This window comes from Canis lupus, chromosome 23 (assembly GCF_003254725.2).
Source record: "Canis lupus dingo isolate Sandy chromosome 23, ASM325472v2, whole genome shotgun sequence".
Lineage (NCBI taxonomy): Eukaryota > Metazoa > Chordata > Mammalia > Carnivora > Canidae > Canis > Canis lupus.
In genome coordinates, this window is record NC_064265.1 from 46955325 (window position 1) to 46968103 (window position 12779).

At 41.6% G+C, this 12779-nt stretch overlaps 1 protein-coding gene across 50 annotated transcripts in view; it reads left to right on the top strand.

Moving 5' to 3' along the window:
• The window catches only part of MBNL1 (muscleblind like splicing regulator 1), a 276932-nt gene that overhangs the window by 214338 nt on the left and 49815 nt on the right, over positions 1 to 12779 (top strand). The window contains exon 1 of one of the 50 annotated variants that reach the window (XM_049099994.1): positions 9336 to 9359. The exons of the other annotated variants lie outside the window; for them this stretch is intronic. The gene's annotated coding sequence lies outside the window, so the exon portion shown is untranslated. Of the gene's footprint in view, positions 1 to 9335; positions 9360 to 12779 lie in introns of those variants that run through there. 50 annotated transcript variants of the gene reach the window in all.

Genomic DNA, 12779 nt, shown 5'->3' on the forward strand with positions numbered 1-12779 from the left:
GTTTTATAAATTTAAGATTGCAAAGCAGATATCCGATGGCTTTGAGGGGTGACAGAGTGATCAGGTACATTTTCATTGCTTCACAGGGTGATACAGATTATTGCAGACCCAGATGTCGTATAGTCATCCTGATGATTGTGGAAGTGTGGGGTTTTTTTCTGCTCTCTTGGTATATAATAAATTTCACGGAGGCCATTTGTGCACTAGCTCACCTTTAACCCGCTTGAATGGTTTAGTGCGACTGTTTTGTCTTGGATTGTTAGGTACCATTAGGTGAAGCCATTACTCTTGCTTTGTTTAATGGGTGCCCATCTTACTCTATCCTCATGACTTAGGTCCTCTTCACCATGGACTGTCTTCCTGAAATTCAAGTAGTCCTCAGCAAAGCCATTCAATGAATGGATTATCCTTGCTTACACTCTAGATTTCCTAATCAGGCATTTAGGATAATGCCCCGTACTTCACTTTGTCAGCCTTAAAAAAATTAAGCAACAAAGGTTATCGAGCCGCAAATTCGTTTATTTGGGAAACAGCAGAGGAATTGCAATTCAGAATACGAAGACTCTGGCAAACCATCAGCAAGTCTGGAGGACAGAGGAGGAGGGCATCCCTTTGTAGAGGAAAGGAGGAGGTTGGGATGTGGTGTTCTGACAAAAGCTCATTGGAGGAAACTGGGAATTCCGAGTGGTGGCAGCTTGTCTTTGGCTGCAGGTGAGGGCAGCTCGCTGTAGCCATGCTGAGAGGAAATCTTTCTTCCTCCTGAACTCTGCAGGCTGGGCCTGGTGACAGTGCTTGAGAGCTCTCCCTTAATGGCTTCCCAACTCTATTTAAAAAAAAAAAAAAAAAAAAAAACTATTTTGTTTATTTATTTGAGAGAGAGCCAGAGCAGGTGCATGAGCAGGGGCAAGGGCAGAGGGAGAGGGAGAAGCAGAAGGAGAGGAAGAAGCAGGCTCCCCGCTGGGCAGGGAGCCCCACGTAGGGCTCCATCCCAGGACCCTGAGATCATGACCCGAGCCAAAGGCAGATGCCCAATTGACTGAGCCACCCACACGCCACCCGCCCTCCTAAAACTCCATTTGAGTGAGGTTTCCTTTATTCATTTTCACAGCCTTAACTCTCTGAACGTGCCTCCCCTAAGTAAAGCCTTCGTCCCAATCAGGTTGGCTTAAACACTGGCCATTGGATGGCCTGAAATTCCCACCTGTGTGCTATCTTACCTGTTAGGCCCTCTGTCTTTTTGAATTCCTGGGAAGGCAGCTGCGTGATGGAGGACACAATCCTCCAACTTGGCATCAGACCTGAATTTGGGACTCAAACTTTATTGGCTACTTTTGTCATCTTGGGCAAGGCATTTAATCTCTGCGAGTCTTTGTCTCCCCATTGGCACAACACGGTTAATATTACTTACTCCTATGGTCATTGGGAAGTTCAGGGGAAATGCTAGACTCCCAGTGTGCTCTCCCCTGCACTTTGTTCACCTTGGTACCACGTCGTGGTATGAAGGACACTTCATGGTACCGACCATCTGTTTTCTGAAATATTCCCTTGTGTGTTAGGCTTTATGATCTGCCCACATCACCTTCTCTTTTCATACTATTTTCACATGATCTTTTTCTTTTCTTTTTTTTTTTTTTAAGATTTTATTTATTCATGAGAGACACACACACACACACACAGAGAGAGAGAGAGAGAGAGAGAGAGAGCAGAGACCCAGGCAGAGGGAGAAGCAGGCTCCATGCCGGGAGCCCGATGCTGGACTCGATCCCGGGTCTCCAGGATCAGGCCCTGGGCCGAAAGCAGGTGCCAGACCACTGAGCCACCCAGGGATCCCCTTTCTTTTGGTTTTTTGTTTGGTTGGTTTGGATTTTGGGGTGTTTTGATAGGCAGATAAAAGAGAGAGAGGTCGGTTAAAATTCTCAAAAAGAAAGTGTGAGGATTACCTCTTTATTTTAACGAACCATCTGTTCATTTATGTGAGCGGTGTTTTGTTTACGAAAACCGAGGTAGAAGGAATGGTTTGTGGTGAATGAACAGATGTTTTTGCATAGTGGACCCATAGAAGTGCATTGAAGACAAACATGGGGGGCGGGATGGGGTATATGACCTGCCCTTAAATGTGTCATTGGAAAGACAACAGGAGGGGAAATGACAGGTTCCCCCAACACGCAGTAAGCCGGCAGGGCTGTATAAAGAGGAGGCCTGTAGGGCGGCCCTGTGAAGCCTGTGTGACAGTAGCGATGGGCTGTTAAAAATGGGTGATCCAACCTGAAAATTTCCTCACCTTTTAAAATCTGGCAGTTAAGGAACATCATCATTTTGAGAGCTGTTTCAATCTCAAATGATCAATGGTATGCTTTAAACGTAAATAACGAAGCTATTGATAATTTGTGAATTTTTACCCGAGTCTTTTTTAAGGTGTTTCTTGATCCTTCCATGGTCCTCTGTTTAATATTTTCCTAAAATAACTGCATTGACTGATACATTATAAATCTCTTGCTGCCGTGCGCTGGCACAGGCTCCACCATGGCATGCACTCACTCGGCGGGGGGAGGCACCTGCACCCTGGTCCCACATAAGCTAGAATATTCAGGAAAACCCTGGCAGTTTATAATTAGCATACCGATTTGAAGATGAATTATTTTTTTTGTTCATTTGCATAATCAGTCCATCTGATTATCAATGTTATTCTCTTTTGGAAATCAATATTAAAAAAAAATAATCTGCCTTACCAAATGGTTCTTTTCAGGGCACAATGTATGTAAAAAAAAAAAAAAATCAAAACAAACCAAAAACAGTTGCCCTAATTCAGCACAAGAGAAATTTATTGTAGATTAGGAACCACAGCTTTTTAAATGAAATTTGAAATTATTTTGACTTACAGGTCAGTGCTAACTGTGAAACAAACAATTTCAGAGATACCTAAAAATAGTTACACGTAGAGTACTTAAATGTATTTTGGGTAATGTGAAACTTAATCGCATCATTATGAGTCACTGAAATAGTTTGGAAAAACTGTTTAGGAGGTAGGCATAGATCCTGATTCTTATTTATTTATTTATTTTTTATGTTAGTGCATTTGCTACACCAGTTTAGAACAATTCCACCTAATTTTAGACAGGCTTTTCATATTTGATTTCATGATCTTGTAGGATTCTCTTGAGGGGGGTAATATGACTGTTATGTTCAAATGTTAAAGACGAATATGTCACATTCAGAGCACAGACCTTAAAATGATCCATATCAGCTACTGGCAGAGTAAAACGAGGCAGACATGAACTTTGTTTTTCATTGCTTTTGGTGTTTTTGAAATCAGGAAAAAGAACATAATGTGGTTACTTTATTGGTATGCTTCTTGAGCAGTGCTTCAGAATCTTTGCCGAGTTATCTACTGTATTGATACCTCTGAGTAGCCTTTTCCAATCGGAACAATCCGTATTACATTTACTATTTATTCTTCTCAGATGTGATTGTCCTCTGGAGTCCAGTTTTTATCTTGGTATAAGGCAGCAGTGAAACGGAGTAATGGACTAATGATTGAGCCAGAAATTTGCTACTGAGTTGTATGAAATTATAAGATATAAAGATAATAAAGCTTAATTGGCAGAATATTACTAGGTGTTCAAAAAGCACTGTTTTAGGTGTTTGGAAGTCAGACATCAGGTTAACGTATGTTCTCTACACGTTCATTGTGTCTATTAAATATGTATTCTATGTATATGATGCAATGTACATGTTGCTTTATAAGATTCGTTTTTTATAAATTTATTTTTTATTGGTGTTCAATTTGCCAACATATAGAATAACAAATTAACACCTGTTATGAGCCTGCCCCTTGTCTAGGTATTGTTTTGGGAATGCAAATGGCAAATAAGCAGTCATGGTTCCACTCTCACTGAGCCTGGTCTAGTAAAGGAAACAGGCAGCTGGCATTTAATTATGATAAAGGGTAATGAATGCTCTGGAATCAGCCAGAAGAACGTAAAACAAAGATGAAGCTTAAAAAAAAAAAAAAAAAAAGGCTTCCTAAAGAAGGTGACATCAACTGGAGACTCTTAAGTCTAACTACAAATTAGCCAGGCCAAAAAAACCCTGCAAGGGCAGAGTGTTTTGATAGTTGGATCTACATGGTCAAAGTGATGTCTTACGAAAGACACTGAACCTAGTTCAGTTCGCTGTGGCTGGGAGAGCGTGTGTGTGTGTGTGTGTTTGCACGCATTAGAGTAGGAGTGGGACGGGGAGGGTGTGAAAAAGATGGGTCTGGGAGATGATTTGGAGAATGATCAGATCTGTGTTAGCTCTGGCCCCATCCGTTAAAGTAATTACTTAATTGGTGTCCCCTCCCCAGCTCTCAGCCACTTCAGGAGTCCTCACAGTCCTGCCCCATGAGTTCATGAAGTACAGCTTTGCTGCTGTGCTGAGGACATCCCGGGCCCCGGTCTATAGAAGGAACTAGATGATCTGTAACTCAAGTTTTTAAAACTTGTCCTCACACCAGAGTCAGCCTACGTTTCATACTTCTTTCTCACGTCTCTTATAAATGTATTTATTATTTGTCACTGATGCTTCAGACTATGCCGTTTCCTCTACCTGGATATTTTTTCTAACTCTTCATGTTTAAATTATACCTCATCTTCAAAGCCGTTAATTTGATTCTTCTAAATGGAAGCATTCTCTTTTTTTTTTCCTTCGAATTCAGAACTCTTTATCTGAACGTCCCATATAACAATCTTTGCCTTCTGTCATTATATTCTAGTTATTTAAGTGCATGCCTCATTTCTCTTCATGGAAAAAAAAAACCAAAAAACATCTGATTCATTTATTGACTCAATTGCCCCATAGCACTGAGCACATGAAAGGCCCCATCAAATGGTGCATAAATGAATAAATGAGTTATTCCAGAAGATACTAAGATTTAAGGTGAAGTATATTTAAGGCAACACCTTGAAACATTTGACAACAGTTCTCTTCCATCATTTATCTATCCATCCATCCATCCATCTATTTTCGCCTCATCCATTCAGTGCCTAGCTTCTAGCTTACTTTTTTACACCGATCTTTGATAAGTTTGATAAGGAGACAATGAATCACTTGTTCTGTTCTGCTTTCTCTTTCATCTATGTCCACATAGGTGTGTCTGTGCATATGTATTTCTTATCTATATATAAATCTTGCTCTTTCATTTTTTTAATTTTTTTAAAGATTTTATTTGTTTATTCATGAGAGACACAGAGAGAGGCAGAGATACACACAGGCAGAGGGAGAAGCAGGCTCCATGCAGGGAGCCCAACGTGGGACTCAATCCCGGGTCTCCAGGATCACACCCTGGGCTGAAGGCAGTGCTAAACTGCCGAGCCACCAGGCTGCCCAAATCTTGCTCTTTTAGAACAATTTCATAGACTCTGTATGCTCTGCTATTATTGCAAGAAACACAAAAGAAACCTTCTGTTTCGCTTTTGAATAATTTCTGATGCGGGTGGAACATATCAATGTCCAGTTTCTCTGTCTGGATTGAAGTAAAAGCATGTGTTGTATCTGCAAGCAAACAGCAACAACAGATTAAAGTTGCCCTCAGTCCCTAGATTGTCTCGGCCACCTGTATCCTGCCTACCCACTGGTGGGATGTATGGGGACTCTGACATGTCTAGTACTTCCAACTTCACCACTTGACACAGGTGGGGCCTTGCATGGGATATTTAACCTCTGGAAGCTTCTGTTTCCTCATTTGTAATAGGAGGCTAGTAAGAATCACTTCTTGGGATTGCCCTGAGGGTAGATGATAGAGATTATTGTGAGGGTTAATGATAGACATTGTAATTACACCCGGACAGGACACAGAGGAGGTCACCATTAGGGCAAGGATTCTATCCACTGTAATGGTCTTCCAAAGCAAATGCTGTTAGTCCTGTGGAGACCTCATATCTTCTTATTTGAAAATTTATGACATGCCAGTTTACCTTCATAAACGTTTACTGCAGCTATGATAATTTTAACTTGAGCATAGGCAACTTACAATGGAGTCATAAACTCAATACTATCAAGATAACTTAGGAGCCACCTAAGACCTCTAGTCCTCAGTGGATGGGAATGAAACTAAATTGTATATGAACTGCTATTACTAATCTAAAATGCCACTAATACTTTGATACACTCTTTGGTGTACCATCAATGTCGAGTATCTAATAAGAATACTTAAGGGCTCTCCTGGGTACATTGATGACATGGATCCTATGCCCCTCTTTTCCCATGAGCTCTCTTGCTTCCTATGAACAAGGTGTTTAGAAGCATGTGGTGCTGGTCTGAGGCACCGTCCTATGACTGTATGCCCAAGGGAGCAAAAGGCAGTAGCTCTTTTTTGGGTCGTCCTTTGCCCTTGGGTGCCCTTTCCATCACCGTGTAGGGAAGGAGCTATGGAGGAACCAGTTTAGAAACAGATATGTCGGTGAAGAGACAGTCAGATAACGCTAGCAGTTGCCCTGGAGTCATTGGCAAACACTGGCTTTGCAAGAACTATGGAAAAAGTTGTGATTGATGCATAAATGAGAATGCGGATTGGTATATATAGACTAACCAATGGTCCTCAGAGTAGCAGTCATTAGAATCATCTGAGAGCTTGCCTGGGACCCAGCCAAGATCAATGAAATTAGAATTTCTGGGAGTGGATGCTGGGTATAGAAATTTATTATTTATAATGTGCAGCCATGGTCAAGGACCAACCGCCTAGGCTTTATCAGTATCATCGCAGTGATGTGATAGCTGGGACGCCAGAAATGCCCTCCTGTCTCTTAAATTGCGTATTCATTCTACAAACATTTATCAGAAATGCTTAGGTTGCTAAGTTAGGTTTAGCCCTGTCTTTAACAAGTTCTTAATCTAGAGCAGCAGACAGACTTGTGGAAATTAGCTGTAATGCAATTTGACAGGTGCTGAGTTCACTACTGTGAGTTTATTCTCTCTGGCAAGAAAGTAAAGACGAGGCCGGGAGGGACAGTGAGGGAGAAGATGTCCCCCAGAAAGTGACATTTGAAAGTGTCATCTCTCGTAATTAAATGTAACTTAGGAATATGGTTCCCTGTTACTATCCACTCAGTTTAAAATCCAGATGCTTCGTTTCCCTCTGGTAAGAGACTTACCTTGGGCACTGGGAAAGCTTTCTCACAGCCACCCAGGAGCGACGTTACTCGGATGCAGTTTCACAAATAAAGGCGCTGTTTGGGCTAGGAGTTGAGGACCTGCATAAGGTCCCATTGCCAGTGGGTGAAGAGCTGCAGTGAATCCAGGTCTCCCTGGCTCCTGGATGGGTGTTTTGTTTTCTTTTGTTTGTTTGTTTTGTTTGTTTGTTTTTGTGTGTGTGCTGGACCATTCATTGCCATCCTTGGCCACTTAGAGGCTTGGTGTGGGTTCAGTAGAAGAGATTCTAACTTGATAGGGAGCTGAAGGACTCTGGTAGAGGGGAAGCTGAAGGAAGTAGAGAAAGCTTGTCCTTTCAAGCTTGTCCCCAGAAGTGGGACCGAGTAACCGGAAGCAGGGTTTCTGAGGTTCCAGGGGTGTAACGGACATGCTAGGAATGTCCATTTACTGAGTACCAGACCATCATAACTGAGGCCCTTGTGTACATTCTTTCCTCTAATACTTACATCCTCCCTAGGATGGTATTCCTATCTTCATTTTTATAGAAGAGGAAGTTGAAATGTAGTGAGGTTGAATAATTAACCCAAAATCTCACTACTAATAAATGCCGAAGTTGGCATTTGAACAAACAACTCTGTGATTCCAGCTCATGCGATGTTAACCATTGAGCTGGGGCTCAGTTGCTTTTTTTATGTCAAGTCCTGGGACATTTCCTGTGAGAAGCTCTCTAAGGCCTGTATGTGAGAAGCTTACAAGCTAAGGACACAGATAAATCCAACAAGTGGCCATGTTTCTTATATGGGTGGGTGGAGGGGAGCAAAGTACAAAGATGAGGTTGGGTATCTCTGGTAAGAAGTTACCTAAAGAAGGAGCCAATGGGGAGGAGACTAGGGAAGAAGGGAAATAGAGTTGACGAAGAAAAAAAAAAATGGGACCATAGCATGTGAGTTGAGAGGGGCCCTGGAGGGGATACAGAAGGAATGCTTGAAAATGTTGTTGGACAGAGCATCTTGTATCCTGAAAGACAGATGGACTCATTCACTTGGCAAATAGTTGTTGGGCTTATTGGGTTGGCCCAGCTGGTGGGCACGAGGTTGAGACACGACACCGCCTTCTGGAAGCAGTGGGCACAGGAAGGAGGTGTACAAACAATGCACAGTGAAGCCACGTGAGTCCGTTAGCAGAGAGGCAGGTCCTAAGTGCCAGCGAAGGCAAACCAGCTACTGCTCCCGGCGCCCACTTGCATTAGCCAGAGGTGGAGGCGAAAATCCATGCCTCGGTTGCTTTACTCGCTCCCTGCACCCAGGCCTGGTGTTTAGCAGATGGGGCCTCCAGCCTAAATGCTGTTGATACGATAGCAAGAGAAAAACATCATGTGACAGCAGCCTGTGCTTTTCCCCTCTTACGTTCCCAAAATTCTGGCTTATTAAAAAACAGTGTTGCCATGGCTGATGTTCTTGGGAGGCCCACCACCTCCATACTCCTCATCTTAATTAAATAAGCACTTAAAGTGGAATCCGCTCCGCAGCCCCTGATTGCCTTCTAGAACAAGGCAACCTTGTGATGATGCAGCTTTTTCGAGTGCCTGTGTTTAAGTGATGACTTCAGTACCCTTCCGCCTCCACGAGTCTCCTTACAGATGTTGGTGAGAGTTCCAGGATTCACGCGCACCCAGTCGTACTTGTTTGTTTATTGTGCCCATGCATCTTTCTCAAAAAGGGACCGGAGGATACTCGAACCATGAGCTCTTGCTCAAAATTCTTTCTCAAAATTCCCATTTTCTTCCCACTGATCACTTTTAAGTCCCTTGCGTTGTGTCGTCTCTGTAGAGACTTGGGGCCCTGCCTTTAAAAAGCCGGTGGAAGCCTCTAGGGTGGGGGTGGGGGTGGGGGGAGAGAAGGATACCGGCTCAGGCTCAGATAGCCTTGGTTGTGATACTGCTTTTTTGTTTTCTCCTTCTAGAGTTTTTTTTTTTTTTTTTTCCTTCCCCCACCCTCACTGCCTGTGCTGCTGCAGTCAGCATCCAATCGAGATGTGTTCTGGGCTCAGGAGCCAATTGTCTTTCTCCTCACTGCAGCCTGAAGTCTGTGCACAATTTTAGCAAATTGTCATGGGGATGCGGGGGGGGGGGGGGGAGGGTGCTTTCCCTGCAGGAACAGAGCCAGTGTCATTGAGCACATTTTGTTCAAGTACAAAGTTGATCTGTCTGAAGGAGACAGTGGTCAGCCGTGGTAAGGACCTTTGTCGCCTCACCTTTTCTTCGTGCTCTGTCATTGTTGTTTATGTGAAGAAGTAGCGTTTAATCACTGGTCTCGAGATGAGACCTGTGGGGCCAGCCAGCGACAACATTTGTGTGCAGTGAGGGAATCCCAGAGGTTTTACAGAGGAGTCCGAGTGAAAAATCGGGGGGTAAAAAAAGGTGTTTGCTACTTGGCAAAGATGATGATGTGTCTGAAAGATTAGAGAGCAGTGTAGTGTAATAATTTCGGCACATAATTGACAAAATTTTGGACATCCGGTACAGTTGGGAAAATGACCTGAGCACTAATTCAATGCACAGTAGACAGTATCCCAACTAGTGGACTTGGATGAAAGATTTACAGTGAAAAGTATTGAAATAGGACTTTGAAAATATTGCATATTATTATTCTTTAAAGTTTATCATAACTGATAATAAATCTTATTTTAGGTATGTAAAAATTTATAAGTAGGTGTATCTAGAAGGTACAAACATAGCAAATGCCTCATATAAATGCAAGGTAATAGTGTTATTAATCTTGAGCTGACTTCAGAGATGTTTTACCTCTTTGATTTTCTTTGAGTTTTTTATTGCTGAATAAAAGACTTGCCCCTTAAAACCTGCCATCCTCTCTATATCACTAACTTATAGTTTTCATTTTATATACATACATTAAGAATTTATATAGAAAGGATATATATATACACATTTATGTAAATATGTATTATATATGCATACATTTAAATATATACTTATATATTCATATATAAAGAATATATGTATTCTTTTTTCTATATAAAGTCACCTTTTCTGCATATCCAGTATCCTTTGGCGTGTCCATTTGTATCCATTTGTAATATATCCAAATCACAGAGGCCAGTCAGGGGAATGCACAGATAATCTAAGAACCTCTTGCATTGCTAGATGTCTTGTTGCAACAGGTGGTGGGAAGCAAAATTTTAACCTGTTTGGTGTTCATTTATTTTCTAACATTGACCCTATAGTATAAGTCCTGCCGAAGGGAAAAAAACATGAATAGCAGATAAACTGAAACTTATAAGAGAATCTAATGTTATTCATTATACTTTGGAAATACCGTGTGGATTAGGCTTCTCCAGAATCACTTGTTTATGTCGTGAAACATCTTCTTCTTTGTAGAACTCAATGGAGATAGAGGCATTCATTTGGTTCTGACCTATTCTGGGTAGAATCATCTATGTTTTAGTGTAATGATTAGAGAAACATACGTACATATGTACTTGAGTATCTAAAAGTGAACATCAGTGCGAATGCATCTCCAGCGTAGTGGGGAAGAGTGTCAACTGTGTAGCTAGACTGCCTTGGCTTGATTATATGCCTTGGAGAAGCACCCTCCTCCCCACATCCTTACCATCTCCTCCCCACATACGTTTGGGGAGATATTTAAAGATGGAGAGCTTTTGTGTGGCCAATGCTAGGACTGGAAAGGACTGCTTAAACAAGTCTTTCAGGAGATCATTAAGGAAAAAATCCTATGCAGTTGACTTAGAACATTCACCTTCTTTTTACCCTCCGGAAATCCTTAGAAATATAATAGATATGGTCATGTTGTAATCCATCTATAATGATACGATGATGAATTGGGTACTATTTCTAAAACATTTTGTATTTCTCAATTGAAAGGCATGTGCTACAAATAGAGCACTAAATTTTATTACGTAAATGCTAGGGTTTTTAATTATTAGCCAAGATTGAAGAGTGTCTCATTTGGATGCCATAAAACTTCACAAGTGTTTCTTGCTACCAACAGTTTAGAAGTCTGACAGTTGCTCTACCGAAAAAATAATGAAGCAATTGAAAAAAATAATAGAAACATAGTGACCTGGCATTTCCAATTTTATGGTGCCATAAAAAAGCAGCCAAGAAATGTTGGACTGTTTAATGATGCTGGCACCTACCAAATGTCACTGGGCTTTCACAAGGTCATGGAGACTCTGGTTTGACTCAGGGATGTTGGCCAGACCCATGTTGGGAACACAGGAAGACGGTGGAAGAGGGACAGACAGTAGGTGCCAGTTAAACCCTTCCCTGCACTTCACACAGTAGGCTACACGCTTGTGTGGGATTCTGCGGGGTAGAGGTGAGGCCATGGCTGTCACAAAAACGTGAGCCTGTTCCTTCATACAGCATCCCACCACCGACATTTCTTAACATAGGCTCCTTGTGGGCCCTCAACCGAAGAGGCCAACTGTCTTCAGATGACTGTCAGCTACAATTGTGTGCTCATATTGCTGTTGCCATCACCGTTGTACGTATATGGGATCTCTCACAGACAAAAGCTGCTGGAGAAAGAAGGGAATGGTATTTTTGTACCAAGAATGTGTGTGATTTGTTGCCTTTTCTCCTTTTTCCACCTCTTCAGGCTCTCATGCATTACATAATACTTCTCTAGATGTGTAGAGTTTCAGTTATGCCATTTTCAGGATGATTAATGGGAGTTGTGCAATTAAAGCTCCTAAGTTCTCTGGGAAAAAAGTCATAGTATCCCGATGTTTGAGTTAGAGTGCGTTGAGTTTGCGTCAGCATTGAGGATATTTTGGGATATTGTAAATGTCACTATTGGTTTTAATGTCCAAGAATCTTCATCACCGCACTTAGGAATGTTCTATGAAGTAGTGCCTAGAACAGCCTTGGTGTACGAGCTAGAAACGTCTAACCTAAAATTGCCGGGTTGAGATCATGTTAGACTTTGGTGAGAGAACATTTAACCCAAGTGAAACAGACTCCGTTACCTTCTTTCAGGCCATGGCAAGATTACAAATTTGAACTCAGCACATTGTGTGTATGCACCTGGGTTTGTAGTTTTCTTCCTTTTCCTGGCAGTCTCAATCATTGTCAAGCCACAGTGTATGTGTGAACATGAACTTTTTATGGGATCAAGAAATGGAAAAATCTAAATTGGACTTCTCTTGTAAACACAAGAAAAATATTTTGTATCTGGGCTAAAATGATTTTTAAAAACTGAGACTATTTCAATTAAAATACATTCATAAATTTCTGCTTTTTTCCTCTCACTGATAGGAGAAAAATTTCCCAGCTCTTGGGTTTGACCTGAGCTCCAAGCATTTGGCCTCACGTTGTTTGGATGAACACAGAGTAGTCTCCACCTGGAAAGTTAAGCTTTAGATATCGATTAGTGTTACTCTATTTACCTTATGTTAAGTTTAGAAGACTGGAAGTTAAATGCCTAGCAAAATAAAAGGAGAATTGGCTCCTATCTTCAGGTTCTTTGAGAATGCATGTGTTCTTGGTGTTACCTGCAAGTCCAATGAGAAAGTAAAACAGGAAAAGTAGTGTTGGGTGTAAAGAATATCTTCTTACCTTTCCACATGATAAAATTCTGAAATAGGTACAGTGTGCAAAAACAGCAAGG